This window comes from Lolium perenne, chromosome 6, assembly GCF_019359855.2.
Source record: "Lolium perenne isolate Kyuss_39 chromosome 6, Kyuss_2.0, whole genome shotgun sequence".
In the NCBI taxonomy this organism is placed as follows: Eukaryota; Viridiplantae; Streptophyta; class Magnoliopsida; order Poales; family Poaceae; genus Lolium; species Lolium perenne.
Window position 1 is genome coordinate 168,114,330 of NC_067249.2, and position 19,287 is coordinate 168,133,616.

Sequence of the window (19,287 nt, forward strand, 5' to 3'; positions counted from 1 at the left end):
CTTGACGTCGCCCACGCTCAGAGCCCACTCCTTGCCCCTTCGTCGCCTTGGAACGACGACGTCGTCGACGACCTTGCCCGCACCCTCGCAGCACCCCTGGCCTCTATAAAAGCCGGCTCCCCCTGGACGATTTCACCACACCCTCGCATTCCTCTCTCACCACTGAGCCTCCTCGTCCCCTCCTCTCGCTCAATTACTCACCGGAGCCCTCCAATTCATCGCCGGAGCCCGCGGCGGAGCTGAGATCACCGCCGTCGATTGCGGCCACCATTGGAGACGCCGCCGGTGCCATCTGCTTCCCCTTCGTCGACAACCTCGCCGTAGCTCAAAGCCGACCGTCGCCGCGCCGCCGGTGAGCCTCCCACCCCCCACCGTCGCCGCGCCAGTGAGCTCTCTCGTCGCTGTCGACGATGAACTCCAACCGTTCGATCCAGTTCTAATCGGGCGGGCCACGTTGATCGTACCGCTTCGGCTGGTTAAGTGGCGCTGATAGTGGAGCCCACTGTCAGGCGGCCCGCGAGCATCGCCCGCGTAGCTGGGCCGGCCCGTTTAAGTTTCCCGCGCGTCTGTTAGTTTGAATTCGTTAGATTTAATTTAACTCAAATTTGAATACTGGTGCTGTGTTCAAAATTGCATAAATCCAAATCTACTGAGCCAAATTTGACAAATTTTATATGGTTGGAAAGCCTATGAAATTATCTATCCAGCTACACTGGATTCAAACCCATATCTGTTGTAGAATTAAAGTAGCAAAATAAACAAGACATAGACTTTTCTGCCTTAGAAAAATTATTGAAAATCAACCCTTTTGAATTTTGAGGTGATTCCACCTCTCATAATTCACATTTCACAAACTCTAATTGTTTATGTAAAAATATGATATAGGTACTATGTATGATCATGGGCTAGAAGCAAAATATTGGCTATGTAGTCAATAACTAGCCCATTTAAACCTTTTCAAAAATAGTTTTTAAATTGTATGAGGTATAGCATCTCATTTAAATTTGTATTCCAAGTGATTCAATGTGAGGTGATGACCTTAGTCTTCATGACCCCATAGGATTCTTCTTGAGAATATTAAGTCACCTTAATAGTAATTTTTAACTTAGTTACAACTATGTGTTAAATCATATGAGAGGTATTCCTCTCATTTAAACCTTGTTCTCAAGTAATTCAACATGAGGTAGTAACCATGGTCTATATAATCTCATGTTGAGTTATTTAGTGACATTAAATCACTACCATGTTAGTATTAAATTGCATGAGGTATGGAACCTCATTTAAATCATTTTCTCAAATGATAAGTATGAAGAGGTTGACTTTGGTCAACCTAGGTCATATATTGTTCATGAGAGAAATTAAATCTTAATAAGATAATGAGAGGAAATTATTTCTCTAAGTAATTGAAAGTAACACCTAAGTTAGTATGAGAGGAAATTATTTTTCTTAAAATAAGAAAGGAACACATCCACCCACTTAATGGTAGTGTGTGATGCTAGTTTAAGTTGTGTAAATCTTGTGTGTGCTTAGTTTAGTATGTAAGTTTGGTATGATGATTGTGTACCCCGTACTCGTATTTTAGACGCTAGTACCGGAGACTATCAGGAGGAGGAGGTCTACTTCCAAGGAGAAGAAGACCACTTTGACCAATTCCCCAACCAAGGCAAGCTAATATTCTTGCAAGATAATACTCTTGCAAAGTGCAAAGCTCACCATGAGCAAGGCATCCCCCATTTATTTTATGTTCATGATCCTATTTCCCAGTTTTAATTTACAAGCTTTACTTACTTCTGTTTTATCAAAGTATTTCTTGATTTATGTTTCACTGGGTTAGTAGTGGATTAGTACAAAAGTATCAAGGTTAGCCTAGAAGCAAAGCAATTTACTTAGCACCCCTCATACTTAGATGCTAGTGCTAAACCCTAAAAGGTGACTACTCTAGTTGGGAACTTATGAAATGAAATGACTTTGAAAACCTTGGAATGATGAGTCATTCTATTGAAAGATTTTGAAGGTGAATATGACTTGTGAATGACTTGGTGAATTTTATCAAAACTGATGGTTGGGTTCGGATGCGATACCATTCCAATTTTACAAGTACCCCCACAATACCTGAATCTGGGTAAGGCTTAGCTGGAAATTTATGTGTCTTAGTATGGGTTCCCTCTAAAACAAGCGTCATCGGGGTTATGCCGGAGGCTGCCTCTACAACAAAAGGAATGATGTGAAATGACGTGAAATGAGGTGAATGTCCGGCCCAAGCCCTGTGCAGTTCCTGTGCCGACTGTCTGCCTTCACCGGGAGGCCAAACTCATGGGGAGAGGTGCCTATACTAGGGTATGTAAATGAAAGGTTAGGATTGGTAGTTCGCGTCATCGCGTACGATAAATCGGGCCGATTACTCGACGAGCTATTGCAATTGTTGTGGCACAAGTGTACAACCTCTGCAGAGTGTAAACCTATTCGAATAGCCGCGTCCATGGTCATGGACGATTGGAAAGGCCATACTGTTCCGTCATCAGAACTTTTCCAAAAATATGAATGGTGACTTGTGACTTGAGTTTGAAAGGTGACTTTGACTTTGAATCACAACTGAGTTGTGGGAATGACACTAATGTTCCCACTTGAGTTAAGTTAGGCAAATGAAAAGTCTTGGTTTACTAAAGGGCTTATGAAATAAAACTGGCTTTATGCAAATGAAACTAGAGCTTAGCATCCCCTTCCATAGTTGATAATACTTACCTTAGTATTAGTTTGCGAGTACTTTAAAGTACTCACGGCTGTGTCCCTGGCTATTCAAATGGCCAGACTATGAAGAAGAGTACCGGAACCTGGAAGAAGGACAGCAGGACGTCTACGACAACTAGGATCACTCCTGACGTCAACAGTTGCCTGTGGAATAGATGGACTACTACTACGCTACTTCGCTTCCGCTATGTGTTTTGTACTTGATCAATAGATCAACTAGTATTGTAATGAGACTGGATCATGTGATCCCTTGTTGTAAGACAATTATGCGTTGTAATGAATGATGTGTTGTGATATTAATCTATTATGTCTCGCAAAAACAATATTCCTGGGATTGCGATGAATGGCATAATAGGCATCTGGACTTAAAAATCCGGGTGTTGACAAGTTGAGGCATATGGATCAACAGTGGGATTTGTCCATCCCGATGACGGATAGATATACTCTGGGCCCTCTCGGTGGAATGTTGTCTAATGTCTTGCAAGCATATGAATGAGTTCATAAGAGACCACATACCACGGTACGAGTAAAGAGTACTTGTCAGGAGACGAGGTTGAACAAGGTATAGAGTGATACCGAAGATCAAACCTCGGACAAGTAAAATATCGCGTGACAAAGGGAATTGGTATCGTATGTGAATGGTTCATTCGATCACTAAAGTCATCGTTGAATATGTGGGAGCCATTATGGATCTCCAGATCCCGCTATTGGTTATTGGTCGGAGTGAGTACTAAACCATGTCCACATAGTTCACGAACCGTAGGGTGACACACTTAAAGTTGGATGTTGAAATGGTAGAACTTGAATATGTAATGGAGTTCGAATATTTGTTCGGAGTCCCGGATGAGATCCCGGACATTACGAGGAGTTCCGGAATGGTCCGGAGAGTAAGATTCATATATAGGATGTCATTTTATGTGAATTAAAATGATCCGGAAGGTTCTACGGAAGGTTCTAGAAGGTTCTAGAAAAGTCCGGAAGAAATAAGGATGGAAGGTAGGGACTCCACCCACCTTGGCCGGCCAACCTAAGGGAGGAGTCCAAAGTGGACTCCCCACCATGGTGGCCGGCCACCCCACCAAGGAAAGGGGGGAGTCCCACTCCCCCTAGGTTTGGACACTTGGAAGGTTTTGTTGGGGTCTTATTCGGATTCTTTGACCTAAAACCTTGGGGCCTCCACCTATATAAAGAGGGGGAGAGAGGGGCTGGCCGGCCACTCAAGCCACCACCATGGCCGCACCCCTCAAGGGTGCCCTATCCGGCGCCCCTCTCCCCAAACCCTAGCGGTCTCTCTCCTCCATTATATCCCGCACGCTTAAGCGAAGCTCCGCCGGATTTCTCCACCACCACCGACACCACGCCGTCGTGCTGTCGGATTCAAGAGGAGCTACTACTTCCGCTGCCCGCTGGAACGGGAGGTGGACGTCGTCTTCATCAACAACCGAACGTGTGACCGAGTACGGAGGTGCTGCCCGTTCGTGGCGCCGGAAGCGATCGTGATCAAGATCTTCTACGCGCTTTTGCAAGCGGCAAGTGAACATCTACCGCAGCAACAAGAGCCTACTCTTGTAGGCTTTGGAATCTCTTCAAGGGTGAGACTCGATTAACCCCTCGTTGCTACCGTCTTCTAGATTGCATCTTGGCTTGGATTGCGTGTTCGCGGTAGGAAATTTTTTGTTTTCTATGCAACGAATCCCTTCAGACACTCCTCCCCACCTTTGCTTTCTCAAGCCATGGCTAACCGAATCCTCGGGTGCCTTCCAACATTTCACATACCATGGAGGAGTGTCTATTTGCAAAATTAAGTTGCTTACTGATAAATCAGAGCAAAACATGTGAAGAGAATTATTAATGAAAGTTAATTAATTGGGGCTGGGAACCCCGTTGCCAGCTCTTTTGGCAAAATTATTGGATAAGCGGATGAAGCCACTAGTCCATTGGTGAAAATCTGCCCAACAAGATTGAAAGATAAAACACCACATACTTCCTCATGAGCTATAAAACATTGACACAAATAAGAGATGATAAATTTTGAATTGTTTAAAGGTAGCACATGAAGTATTTACTTGGAATGGCAGAGAAATACCACATAGTAGGTAGTTATGGTGGACACTCATGGCATATGTTTTGGCTCAAGGTTTTGGATGCACGAGAAGCATTCCCTCTCAGTACAAGGCTTTGGCTAGCAAGGTTATTTGAAGCAAACACAAGTATGAACCGGTACAACAAAACTCACATAAGAACATATTGCAAGCATTATAATACTCTACACTGTCTTCCTTGTTGCTCAAACACTTTTACCAGAAAATATCTAGACCTTAGAGAGACCAATCATGCAAACCAATTTCAACAAGCTCTACGGTAGTTCTCCACTAATAGGTTCAAACTACATGGTGCAAGAGCTTAATCATGATCTACTTGAGAGCTCAAAACAATTGCCAAGTATCAAATTATTCAAGACAATATGAAGCATTTTCTGTTTCCAACCAAATAACAATAAGTGCTGTAGCTTCCAACTTTTGTCATTGAACATTAAAAGTAAAACGAAGAACAAGTGTTCATATGAAAAAGCGGAGCGTGTCTCTCTCCCACAAACAGCAGAAAACAGGAACTGGCACCTCGGCATCTTGTTAATAGGTTAGTCCCGGAAAATGCATAAAATCATTATAAAGTGTGAGCAAAACATGTAGGTATTGTCATAAAACTAGCATGGAACGTCAGAAATTATAGATACGTTGGAGACGTATCAAGCATCCCCAAGCTTAGTTCCTACTCGCCCTCGAGTAGGTAAACGATAAAAAGAATAATTTCTTAAGTGACATGCTACTAACATAATCTTGATCATACTATTGTAAAGCATATGAGATGAATGAAGTGACTCAAGGCAATGATCTATAGTTTGCTAACAAATAGATAATGACTACGCATATAGCAAAAACTTTTCATGAATAGTACTTTCAAGACAAGCATCAAAAAGTCTTGCATAAGAGTCAACTCATAAAGCAATACATTCTTAATAAGAGGTTTTGAAGCAACACAAAGGAAGATTTAAGTTTCAGAAATTGCTCTCAACTTTCAACATGCATATCTCATGGATAATTGTCAACACAAAGTAATATAATAAGTGCAATAAGCAAGCATGTAAGAATCAATGCACACAATTGACACAAATGTTTGCTTCTAAGATAGAAAGGAGTAGGTAAACTGACTCAACATAAAGTAAAAGAAAGGCCCTTCGCAGAGGGAAGCATGGATTAAATCATGTGCTAGAGATTTTTAAGTTTTGAAACCATATAGAGGGCATACAAATAAAGTTTTGAGAGGTGTTTGTTGTTGTCAATGAATGGTAGTGGGCACTCTAACCCCCTTTGTCAAACAGACTTTCCAAGAGCGGCTCCCATGAAGGATGTTATCTCTACCAGCAAGGTAGATCATCCCTCTTCTCTTTTGTTTACACATGTATTTTAGTTTTATTTATAGATGACACTCCTCCCAACCTTTTGCTTTCACAAGCCATGGCTAACCGAATCCTCGGGTGCCTTCCAACATTTCACATACCATGGAGGAGTGTCTATTTGCAAAATTAAGTTGCTTACTGATGAATCAGGGCAAAACATGTGAAAAGAATTATTAGTAAAGGTTAATTAATTGGAGCTGGGCACCCCGTTGCCAGCTCTTTTTGCAAAATTATTGGATAAGCGGACGAGCCACTAGTCCATTGGTGAAAGTCTGCCCAACAAAATTGAAAGATAAAACAACACATACTTCCTCATGAGCTATAAAACATTGACACAAATAAGAGATAATAACTTTTGAATTGTTTAAAGGTAGCACATGAAGTATTTACTTGGAATGACAGAAAAATACCACATAGTAGGTAGTTATGGTGGACACAAATGGCATAGGTTTTGGCTCAAGGTTTTGGATGCACGAGAAGCATTCCCTCTCAGTACAAGGCTTTGGCTAGCAAGGTTGTTTGAAGCAAACACAAGTATGAACCGGTACAGCAAAACTTACATAAGAACATATTGCAAGCATTATAAGACTCTACACTGTCTTCCTTGTTGCTCAAACACTTTTACTAGAAAATATCTAGACCTTAGAGAGACCAATCATGCAAACCAAATTTCAACAAGCTCTACGGTAGTTCTCCACTAATAGGTTTAAACTACATGATGCAAGAGCTTAAACATGATCTACTTGAGAGCTCAAAACAATTGCCAAGCTTCAAATTATTCAAGACAATATGAAGCATTTTCTGTTTCCAACCAAATAACAATAAGTGTTGCGGCTTTCAGCTTTCGCCATGAATATTAAAGTAAATTAACAACACAAGTGTTGAAAATGAAAAAGCGGAGCGTGTCTCTCTCCCACATAAGGATTGCTAGGATCCGAATTTATTCAAACACAAACACAAACAAAAACACACAGACGCTCCAAGTAAAGCACATAAGATGTGACCGAATAAAAATATAGTTTCAATAGAAGAAACCTGATAAATTGTTGATGAAGAAGGGGATGCCTTGGGCGTCCCCAAGCTTAGACGCTTGAGTCTTCTTGAAATATGCAGGGATGAACCATGGGGGCATCCCCAAGCTTAGACTTTTCACTCTTCTTGATCATATATCATCCTCCTCTCTTGACCCTTGAAAACTTCCTTCACACCAAACTTCTCATAAACTTCATTAGAGGGGTTAGTACTCAAAAATCTTTAATCCACTTTAGTCCTGTAGTGACACATTGCAAGAACTCAATAAAACATTAGCTACAGCTCTCCACGTCTAAAAAGCCTCGCTTAAAGTCCACAAGAGACAATGCAAAAAATAGAGACAGAATCTGTCAAAACAGAACATCCAGTAAAGACGAATTTTTAAGAGGTACTTCCGTTGCTCAAATCAGAAAACTCAAAACTAATGAAAGTTGCATACATATCTGAGGAACACGCACGTAAATTGGCAGATTTTTCTGAGTTACCTACAGAGAGCCCTGCCCAAATTGGTGACAGATAGAAATCCGTTTCTGCGCAGAAATCCAAATCTAGTATCAACCTTCTATTAGAGACTTCACTTGGCACAACATTGCAATAAAATAGAGATAAGGAGAGGTTGCTACAGTAGTAACAACTTCCAAGACACAATAAAACAGTAGCAAAATAAATACATGGGTTATCTTCCAAGAAGTGTTTTCTTTATAGCCATTAAGATGGGCTCAGCAATTTTAATGATGCACTCGCAAGAAATAAGAGTTCAAGCAAAAGAGAGCATCAAAAAGCAAATTCAAAACACATTTAAGTCTAACCCACTTCCTATGCATAGGAATCTTGTACATAAATAAATTCATGAAGAACAAAGTGGCAAGCATAGGAAGATAAAACAAGAGTAACTTCAAAAGTTTCAGCATATAGAGAGGTGATTTAGTACCATGCAAATTTCTACAACCATATTTTCCTCTCTCATAATAATTTTCAGTAGCTTCATGAACAAACTCAACAATATAACTATCACGTAAAGCATGTTTTTCATGATCCACAAACACATAATTTTTATCAACCTCAAAAATAATGGGATTAAAACTTTCAAACCCACTTTTATCAATAATATAACAAGATGATTGATCAATCTCAAGGGATATGGGACTCCTAGATAAAGTTAAAACCTCTCCAATCCCATTTTCACTAGTACTACAATTAATATTATCAAGTAACATAGGGCCATCATCTAGAGCTTTATCATAAACATTTGCTACGCAAAACTCTTTAGTACCATGCATTTCGACATCAGGCACAAACAAAGCATTATCATAAGATTTATCAAAATAGCATGGATTATCATAAATAACAGTAGCATAATTATTCTCACAAGTTTTACTCATAGGTACTATTTCAAGAGAATCCACAGGAACATAACATTCATCCTCCTTTGGTAAGCATGGGGGACAATCAAATAGTGTAAGAGATAAAGAGTTACTCTCATTAGAAGGTTGGCATGGGTAGCTAATCCATTCTTCCTCCTTTTGTTCATCACTCTCCTCTTCTTTTTCATCCAATGAGCTTTCAGGTTCATCAATTTCCTCCTCTTTTTCATCCAATGAGCTTTCAGGTTCATCAATTTCTTCTTTCACAGGTTCCTGCAAATTGTGAGTGCATTCTTGTGCATTAATGAGTCTCTAATTATAATCAATGATATAAGGATTATCACTGTAACTTTCTATGCAAAAATTAAGGATAGAAGAGACATAATCTTTAAGGTCCTTACAAACAACACAAGTTTCATAATTTTTAGCCATGAAGGATTCTATCTCAGAAGCTCCCATAAATATGACAAATTGTTCTACCTCTTCGAACCCAAGATGAATATAGTTACTCCAATTGTAGTTCATAATTAAGGCTTCCTCACTAAAGCCACATTGGAATTTCAGATGTTTAGTATCCTCTTTAGAGCAACAATTTATATCATGGCGTTTGAGCAAGATTTTAGCAATTGTATTCAATTTTTCTATCACAGCACTCATGACTTTACCCGTTCTTGATTCTCTATAATTATTATATATTTCAATAAGCTCCAAATAGGTTGTGGGTTCTCCCATAACAACAGTTTTTAATTTTTCAGTTTTTCAAATTTTTATGGATTTTTGGGTATATGAGAAAAGTAAAACAAGACAAAAAGAAAGTAGACAAAAGTAAACTAAGCAAAATAATACTAGACAGAAATAAACTAAGCACAAATAAACTAGACAAAAGTAAACTAAACAAAATAAAATAAAATAAAATAAAAACAGAGAGAGAGGTAGAGTGTACTCCCCATGTGAACTTATGAGTAGAGCTATGCCTCCCCGGAAACGACGCCAGAAAATAGTCTTGATGACCCACAAGTACAGGGGATCGCAACAGTCTTCGAGGGAAGTAAAACCCAAATTTATTGATTCGACACAAGGGGAGTTAAAGAATACTTATAAGCCTTAACAACTGAGTTGTCAATTCAGCTGCACCTGGAAAAGCACTAGTAACATGGGTGATGTGAAAGCAACAGTAATATGAGAGCAATAGTAACAGTAACACAGCAGCAGTAGCAATAACACAAAGGCAATGGCACCCAAAAATAGTTGATATTACTTCCAACGACATATAGAACGAGTATATGATGATGAGAGATGGACCGGGGTTCCCAGCGATCTACACTAGTGGTAACTCTCCAATAACAAGTGACAAGTGTTGGGTGAACAAATTACAGTTGGGAAATTGATAGGATTGAAATAGCATTAAGATAGAACATCAAGATTATTAATCATGTAGGCATGTTTTCCATATATAGTCGTACGTGCTCGCAATGAGAAACTTGCATAACATCTTTTGTTCTACCAGCCAGTGGCAGCCGGGCCTCAAGAGAATCTACTGGTAATTAAGGTACTCCTTTTAATAGAGCACCGGAGCAAAGCATTAACACTTGGTGAAAACATGTTCTAATCGGGCGGGCCACGTTGATCGTACCGCTTCGGCTGGTTAAGTGGCACTGACAGTGGAGCCCACTGTCAGGCGGCCTGCGAGCATCGCCCGCGTAGCTGGGCCGGCCCGTTTAAGTTTCCCGCGCGTCTGTTAGTTTGAATTCGTTAGATTTAATTTAACTCAAATTTGAATACTGGTGCTGTGTTCAAAATTGCATAAATCCAAATCTACTGAGCCAAATTCGACAAATTTTATATGGTTGGAAAGCCTGTGAAATTATCTATCCAGCTACACTGGATTCAAACCCATATCTGTTGTAGAATTAAAGTAGCAAAATAAACAAGACATAGACTTTTCTGCCTTAGAAAAATTATTGAAAATCAACCCTTTTGAATTTTGAGGTGATTCCACCTCTCATAATTCACATTTCACAAACTCTAATTCTTTATGTAAAAATATGATATAGGTACTGTGTATGATCATGGGCTAGAAGCAAAATATTGGCTATGTAGTCAATAACTAGCCCATTTAAACCTTTTCAAAAATAGTTTTTAAATTGTATGAGGTATAGCATCTCATTTAAATTTGTATTCCAAGTGATTCAATGTGAGGTGATGACCTTAGTCTTCATGACCCCATAGGATTCTTCTTGAGAATATTAAGTCACCTTGATAGTAATTTTTAACTTAGTTACAACTATGTGTTAAATCATATGAGAGGTATTCCTCTCATTTAAACCTTGTTCTCAAGTAATTCAACATGAGGTAGTAACCATGGTCTATATAATCTCATGTTGAGTTATTTAGTGACATTAAATCACTACCATGTTAGTATTAAATTGCATGAGGTATGGAACCTCATTTAAATCATTTTCTCAAATGATAAGTATGAAGAGGTTGACTTTGGTCAACCTAGGTCATATATTGTTCATGAGAGAAATTAAATCTTAATAAGATAATGAGAGGAAATTATTTCTCTAAGTAATTGAAAGTAACACCTAAGTTAGTATGAGAGGAAATTATTTTTCTTAAAATAAGAAAGGAACACATCCACCCACTTAATGGTAGTGTGTGATGCTAGTTTAAGTTGTGTAAATCTTGTGTGTGCTTAGTTTAGTATGTAAGTTTGGTATGATGATTGTGTACCCCGTACTCGTATTTTAGACGCTAGTACCGGAGACTATCAGGAGGAGGAGGTCTACTTCCAAGGAGAAGAAGACCACTTTGACCAATTCCCCAACCAAGGCAAGCTAATATTCTTGCAAGATAATACTCTTGCAAAGTGCAAAGCTCACCATGAGCAAGGCATCCCCCATTTATTTTATGTTCATGATCCTATTTCCCAGTTTTAATTTACAAGCTTTACTTACTTCTGTTTTATCAAAGTATTTCTTGATTTATGTTTCACTGGGTTAGTAGTGGATTAGTACAAAAGTATCAAGGTTAGCCTAGAAGCAAAGCAATTTACTTAGCACCCCTCATACTTAGATGCTAGTGCTAAACCCTAAAAGGTGACTACTCTAGTTGGGAACTTATGAAATGAAATGACTTTGAAAACCTTGGAATGATGAGTCATTCTATTGAAAGATTTTGAAGGTGAATATGACTTGTGAATGACTTGGTGAATTTTATCAAAACTGATGGTTGGGTTCGGATGCGATACCATTCCAATTTTACAAGTACCCCCACAATACCTGAATCTGGGTAAGGCTTAGTCAGAAATTTATGTGTCTTAGTATGGGTTCCCTCTAAAACAAGCGTCATCGGGGTTATGCCGGAGGCTGCCTCTACAACAAAAGGAATGATGTGAAATGACGTGAAATGAGGTGAATGTCCGGCCCAAGCCCTGTGCAGTTCCCAGGCTGACTGTCTGTCTTCACTGGGAGGCCAAACTCATGGGGAGAGGTGCCTATACTAGGGTATGTAAATGAAAGGTTAGGATTGGTAGTTCGCGTACTGCGTACGATAAATCAGGGCCAGTTACCCCTGACGAGCTATTGCAATTGTTGTGGCACAAGTGTACAACCTCTGCAGAGTGTAAACCTATTCGAATAGCCGCGTCCGCGGTCATGGACAGTTGGAAAGGCCATACTGTTCCGTCATCAGAACTTTTCCAAAAATATGAATGGTGACTTGTGACTTGAGTTTGAAAGGTGACTTTGACTTTGAATCACAACTGAGTTGTGGGAATGACACTAATGTTCCCACTTGAGTTAAGTTAGGCAAATGAAAAGTCTTGGTTTACTAAAGGGCTTATGAAATAAAACTGGCTTTATGCAAATGAAACTAGAGCTTAGCATCCCCTTCCATAGTTGATAATACTTACCTTAGTATTAGTTTGCGAGTACTTTAAAGTACTCACGGCTGTGTCCCTGGCTATTCAAATGGCCAGACTATGAAGAAGAGTACCGGAACCCGGAAGAAGGACAGCAGGACGTCTACGACAACTAGGATCACTCCTGACGTCAACAGTTGCCTGTGGAATAGATGGACTACTACTACGCTACTTCGCTTCCGCTATGTGTTTTGTACTTGATCAATAGATCAACTAGTATTGTAATGAGACTGGATCATGTGATCCCTTGTTGTAAGACAATTATGCGTTGTAATGAATGATGTGTTGTGATATTAATCTATTATGTCTCGCAAAAACAATATTCCTGGGATTGCGATGAATGGCATAATAGGCATCTGGACTTAAAAATCCGGGTGTTGACAAGTTGAGGCATATGGATCAACAGTGGGATTTGTCCATCCCGATGACGGATAGATATACTCTGGGCCCTCTCGGTGGAATGTCGTCTAATGTCTTGCAAGCATATGAATGAGTTCATAAGAGACCACATACCACGGTACGAGTAAAGAGTACTTGTCAGGAGACGAGGTTGAACAAGGTATAGAGTGATACCGAAGATCAAACCTCGGACAAGTAAAATATCGCGTGACAAAGGGAATTGGTATCGTATGTGAATGGTTCATTCGATCACTAAATTCATCGTTGAATATGTGGGAGCCATTATGGATCTCCAGATCCCGCTATTGGTTATTGGTCGGAGTGAGTACTAAACCATGTCCACATAGTTCACGAACCGTAGGGTGACACACTTAAAGTTGGATGTTGAAATGGTAGAACTTGAATATGTAATGGAGTTCGAATATTTGTTCGGAGTCCCGGATGAGATCCCGAACATCACGAGGAGTTCCGGAATGGTCCGGAGAATAAGATTCATATATAGGATGTCATTTTATGTGAATTAAAATGATCCGGAAGGTTCTACGGAAGGTTCTAGAAGGTTCTAGAAAAGTCCGGAAGAAATAAGGATGGAAGGTGGGACTCCACCCACCTTGGCCGGCCAACCTAAGGGAGGAGTCCAAAGTGGACTCCCCACCATGGTGGCCGGTCTGCCCGGGCGTTCGGTCTGTTCGGTTTGCTCGGTTCGGTCTTTTCGGTCTTCACAAATTTCGGTCATCCAGAAATGCTACCCAAAATACATTCGGTCTTTCCGGTCTTTCTGTATTCGGTCTTCGGTCTTTTCGGTCCGGTCTTCGGTCATGACCATATAGACCAAATAGAGAAAGTGTAACATATATATATATATAAGAAATGGAAGACAACACGTTATTATTTCAGGCATTTCACTTCATAATTTCTAGCAGAAGAATAAACTAGCACAACATGGCAGGCTGATAGCACATGTACATAAAAATGGGAGCACACAAATGGGAAAACTAAACAATCTATCACAAGTTCACAACACGTTACAGTAGAGCAGCTTACAGATAGCAGTTTATAATTCAAAACAAATAATAGAACATTAATTCTTACAACAAATAGCAAGTCTCAATCTCATGGTCTCACACTCACAACTCACAATTTGACAAATAACATCTTACGGATGACAAGCACAAGAGAACATATATAACATAGAGTTGTTGCACTTGTTAGCGGACTTTGCACAATCCTTCTTTCACCTTACCATTGGAATCTAGAACTTTGGTAAAATGCTCCCAGGCCTCTGATCTTGCTGCCATCGGTTTCCTCAATTTTGGATTGACAGGTTCCTCATCATCCTCAATTTGAATCACCCCCGCATCTTCCGTTTTCATCGTGGCTTTCACTCCTGCAGCTATTGCTTCATCTGCTTCTGCATCCGCAAGCGCAAGTATATGGGCATCCGCCGCATGTTCACGGGCATTCGCAAGGGCAAGTTCACGTGCATTCAGCTCATCCTCAAGAACATACTCAGGTTCGGATGCCATCTACAAACAGACAGAAGTCAAATACATCTGAGTAAACAAGTGCACAACTAATCAGTAGAATTAAACAGAAATATTAGTCCAAATAGACACTAGCAGTAGTATATTTTACAGCAAACGAAATACATCAGTTTAACTGTCTAATTGTAGCAGTATATTTTACAACAGTATAACACTAGCTAATAAAGAAATAGAACATGCATAATATGGAGATATGGAGATATGGAGATCAATCCATAGATGACAACGGGAGAATCTAATATCTTTTGTACCAGTTGCAGCTACAGACCAAGCCATGGAAATAGAATACGATAAGAGATCTCCATCTACTAGACACTAGCACAGTAGCACAATAACACTAGAAGATGAGTTCACGGAGCAGATTAAATAACGTTGGATGCAGGGAAAGGATTTTTCTTACCGTGTCACTTGCTGGCCGGATCCCTGTGGTGGCGTGCTGCCGGCCGACGCGGGGTTGGTTGGAGACCTGGAGATGCGGTGGGGAAGGAGTGCGGCTGGAGGCCTGGAGTGCTGGCCGGTCGGCCGGAGCGCCGGACGGCGGCGGCGCTCGCTGTTGCAGGAGGATGGGGCGCGGCGGCGGCTCAACCCTAGGGCATGTCTCTCTCCTGTGTGTTGTCCAGGGCCAGGAGAGAAAAGAAGTGGAGTGGCCGAATGAGGAAGGAAGCGAGAGAGAAAAGAGGCCGGGAGTGGAGCTAGAAATATTAAGATGGGCTGCTGGGCTGAAATGGTCGGTCGTTTCGGTCGCTTCGGTCGTTCGCTGCACACAACCGAACAGCATTGAAATATTTCGGTCAGTTGCTTGGCAAGACCGATCGTATGACCGAACAGCGAAACTTTTTGTATTTCGGTTTCGGTCCCGGTTATTTCGGCTTCGGTCTTCGGTTTCGGTTTTTTATGCCCGGCCAGAGTGGCCGGCCACCCCACCAAGGAAAGGGGGGAGTCCCACTCACCCTAGGATTGGACACTTAGAAGGTTTTGTTGGGGTCTTATTCGGATTCTTTGACCTAAAACCTTGGGGCCTCCACCTATATAAAGAGGGGGAGAGAGGGGCTGGCCGGCCACTCAAGCCACCACCATGGCCGCACCCCTCAAGGGTGCCCTATCCGGCGCCCCTCTCCCCAAACCCTAGCGGTCTCTCTCCTCCATTATATCCCGCACGCTTAAGCGAAGCTCCGCCGGATTTCTCCACCACCACCGACACCACGCCGTCGTGCTGTCGGATTCAAGAGGAGCTACTACTTCCGCTGCCCGCTGGAACGGGAGGTGGACGTCGTCTTCATCAACAACCGAACGTTTGACCGAGTACGGAGGTGCTGCCCGTTCGTGGCGCCGGAAGCGATCGTGATCAAGATCTTCTACGCGCTTTTGCAAGCGGCAAGTGAACGTCTACCGCAGCAACAAGAGCCTACTCTTGTAGGCTTTGGAATCTCTTCAAGGGTGAGACTCGATTAACCCCTCGTTGCTACCATCTTCTAGATTGCATCTTGGCTTGGATTGCGTGTTCGCGGTAGGAAAATTTTTGTTTTCTATGCAACGAATCCCTTCAGACACTCCTCCCCACCTTTGCTTTCTCAAGCCATGGCTAACCGAATCCTCGGGTGCCTTCCAACATTTCACATACCATGGAGGAGTGTCTATTTGCAAAATTAAGTTGCTTACTGATAAATCAGAGCAAAACATGTGAAGAGAATTATTAATGAAAGTTAATTAATTGGGGCTGGAAACCCCGTTACCAGCTCTTTTGGCAAAATTATTGGATAAGCGGATGAAGCCACTAGTCCATTGGTGAAAATCTGCCCAACAAGATTGAAAGATAAAACACCACATACTTCCTCATGAGCTATAAAACATTGACACAAATAAGAGATGATAAATTTTGAATTGTTTAAAGGTAGCACATGAAGTATTTACTTGGAATGGCAGAGAAATACCACATAGTAGGTAGTTATGGTGGACACTCACGGCATATGTTTTGGCTCAAGGTTTTGGATGCACGAGAAGCATTCCCTCTCAGTACAAGGCTTTGGCTAGTAAGGTTATTTGAAGCAAACACAAGTATGAACCGGTACAACAAAACTCACATAAGAACATATTGCAAGCATTATAATACTCTACACTGTCTTCCTTGTTGCTCAAACACTTTTACCAGAAAATATCTAGACCTTAGAGAGACCAATCATGCAAACCAATTTCAACAAGCTCTACGGTAGTTCTCCACTAATAGGTTCAAACTACATGGTGCAAGAGCTTAATCATGATCTACTTGAGAGCTCAAAACAATTGCCAAGTATCAAATTATTCAAGACAATATGAAGCATTTTCTGTTTCCAACCAAATAACAATAAGTGTTGTAGCTTCCAACTTTTGTCATTGAACATTAAAAGTAAAAAGAAGAACAAGTGTTCATATGAAAAAGCGGAGCGTGTCTCTCTCCCACAAACAGCAGAAAACAGGAACTGGCACCTCGGCATCTTGTTAATAGGTTAGTCCCAGAAAATGCATAAAATCATTATAAAGTGTGAGCAAAACATGTAGGTATTGTCATAAAACTAGCATGGAACATCAGAAATTATAGATACGTTGGAGACGTATCAAGCATCCCCAAGCTTAGTTCCTACTCGCCCTCGAGTAGGTAAACGATAAAAAGAATAATTTCTTAAGTGACATGCTACTAACATAATCTTGATCATACTATTGTAAAGCATATGAGATGAATGAAGTGACTCAAGGCAATGATCTATAGTTTGCTAACAAATAGATAATGACTACGCATATAGCAAAAACTTTTCATGAATAGTACTTTCAAGACAAGCATCAAAAAGTCTTGCATAAGAGTCAACTCATAAAGCAATACATTCTTAATAAGAGGTTTTGAAGCAACACAAAGGAAGATTTAAGTTTCAGAAATTGCTTTCAACTTTCAACATGCATATCTCATGGATAATTGTCAACACAAAGTAATATAATAAGTGCAATAAGCAAGCATGTAAGAATCAATGCACACAATTGACACAAATGTTTGCTTCTAAGATAGAAAGGAGTAGGTAAACTGACTCAACATAAAGTAAAAGAAAGGCCCTTCGCAGAGGGAAGCAGGGATTAAATCATGTGCTAGAGATTTTTAAGTTTTGAAACCATATAGAGCGCATACAAATCAAGTTTTGAGAGGTGTTTGTTGTTGTCAATGAATGGTAGTGGGCACTCTAACCCCCTTTGTCAAACAGACTTTCCAAGAGCGGCTCCCATGAAGGATGTTATCTCTACCAGCAAGGTAGATCATCCCTCTTCTCTTTTGTTTACACATGTATTTTAGTTTTATTTATAGATGACACTCCTCCCAACCTTTTGCTTTCACAAGCCATGGCTAACCGAATCCTCGGGTGCCTTCCAACATTTCACATACCATGGAGGAGTGTCTATTTGCAAAATTAAGTTGCTTACTGATGAATCAGGGCAAAACATGTGAAGAGAATTATTAGTAAAGGTTAATTAATTGGAGCTGGGCACCCCGTTGCCAGCTCTTTTTGCAAAATTATTGGATAAGCGGATGAGCCACTAGTCCATTGGTGAAAGTCTGCCCAACAAAATTGAAAGATAAAACAACACATACTTCCTCATGAGCTATAAAACATTGACACAAATAAGAGATAATAACTTTTGAATTGTTTAAAGGTAGCACATGAAGTATTTACTTGGAATGACAGAAAAATACCACATAGTAGGTAGTTATGGTGGACACAAATGACATAGGTTTTGGCTCAAGGTTTTGGATGCACGAGAAGCATTCCCTCTCAGTACAAGGCTTTGGCTAGCAAGGTTGTTTGAAGCAAACACAAGTATGAACCAGTACAGCAAAACTTACATAAGAACATATTGCAAGCATTATAAGACTCTACAATGTCTTCCTTGTTGCTCAAACACTTTTACCAGAAAATATCTAGACCTTAGAGAGACCAATCATGCAAACCAAATTTCAACAAGCTCTACGGTAGTTCTCCACTAATAGGTTTAAACTACATGATGCAAGAGCTTAAACATGATCTACTTGAGAGCTCAAAACAATTGCCAAGCTTCAAATTATTCAAGACAATATGAAGCATTTTCTGTTTCCAACCAAATAACAATAAGTGTTGCGGCTTTCAGCTTTCGCCATGAATATTAAAGTAAATTAACAACACAAGTGTTGAAAATGAAAAAGCGGAGCGTGTCTCTCTCCCACATAAGGATTGCTAGGATCCGAATTTATTCAAACACAAACACAAACAAAAACACACAGACGCTCCAAGTAAAGCACATAAGATGTGACCGAATAAAAATATAGTTTCAATAGAAGAAACCTGATAAATTGTTGATGAAGAAGGGGATGCCTTGGGCGTCCCCAAGCTTAGACGCTTGAGTCTTCTTGAAATATGCAGGGATGAACCATGGGGGCATCCCCAAGCTTAGACTTTTCACTCTTCTTGATCATATATCATCCTCCTCTCTTGACCCTTGAAAACTTCCTTCACACCAAACTTCTCATAAACTTCATTAGAGGGGTTAGTACTCAAAAAACTTTAATCCACTTTAGTCCTGTAGTGACACATTGCAAGAACTCAATAAAACATTAGCTACAGCTCTCCACGTCTAAAAAGCCTCGCTTAAAGTCCACAAGAGACAATGCAAAAAACAGAGACAGAATCTGTCAAAACAGAACATCCAGTAAAGACGAATTTTTAAGAGGTACTTCCGTTGCTCAAATCAGAAAACTCAAAACTAATGAAAGTTGCATACATATCTGGGGAACACGCACGTAAATTGGCAGGTTTTTCTGAGTTACCT

The 19,287-nt window shown here is 40.5% G+C and overlaps 1 long non-coding RNA gene across 1 annotated transcript; it reads right to left on the minus strand.

Moving 5' to 3' along the window:
- Positions 1–13,909: 13,909 nt before the first annotated feature.
- LOC127306989 (uncharacterized) lies at positions 13,910–15,328 on the minus strand. The gene is made up of 2 exons (XR_011747430.1): positions 14,867–15,328; positions 13,910–14,448 (listed from the first exon to the last, which is right to left on the minus strand). It is a non-coding gene; the product is annotated as an uncharacterized lncRNA (long non-coding RNA).
- Between the last annotated feature and the right edge of the window lie 3,959 nt (positions 15,329–19,287).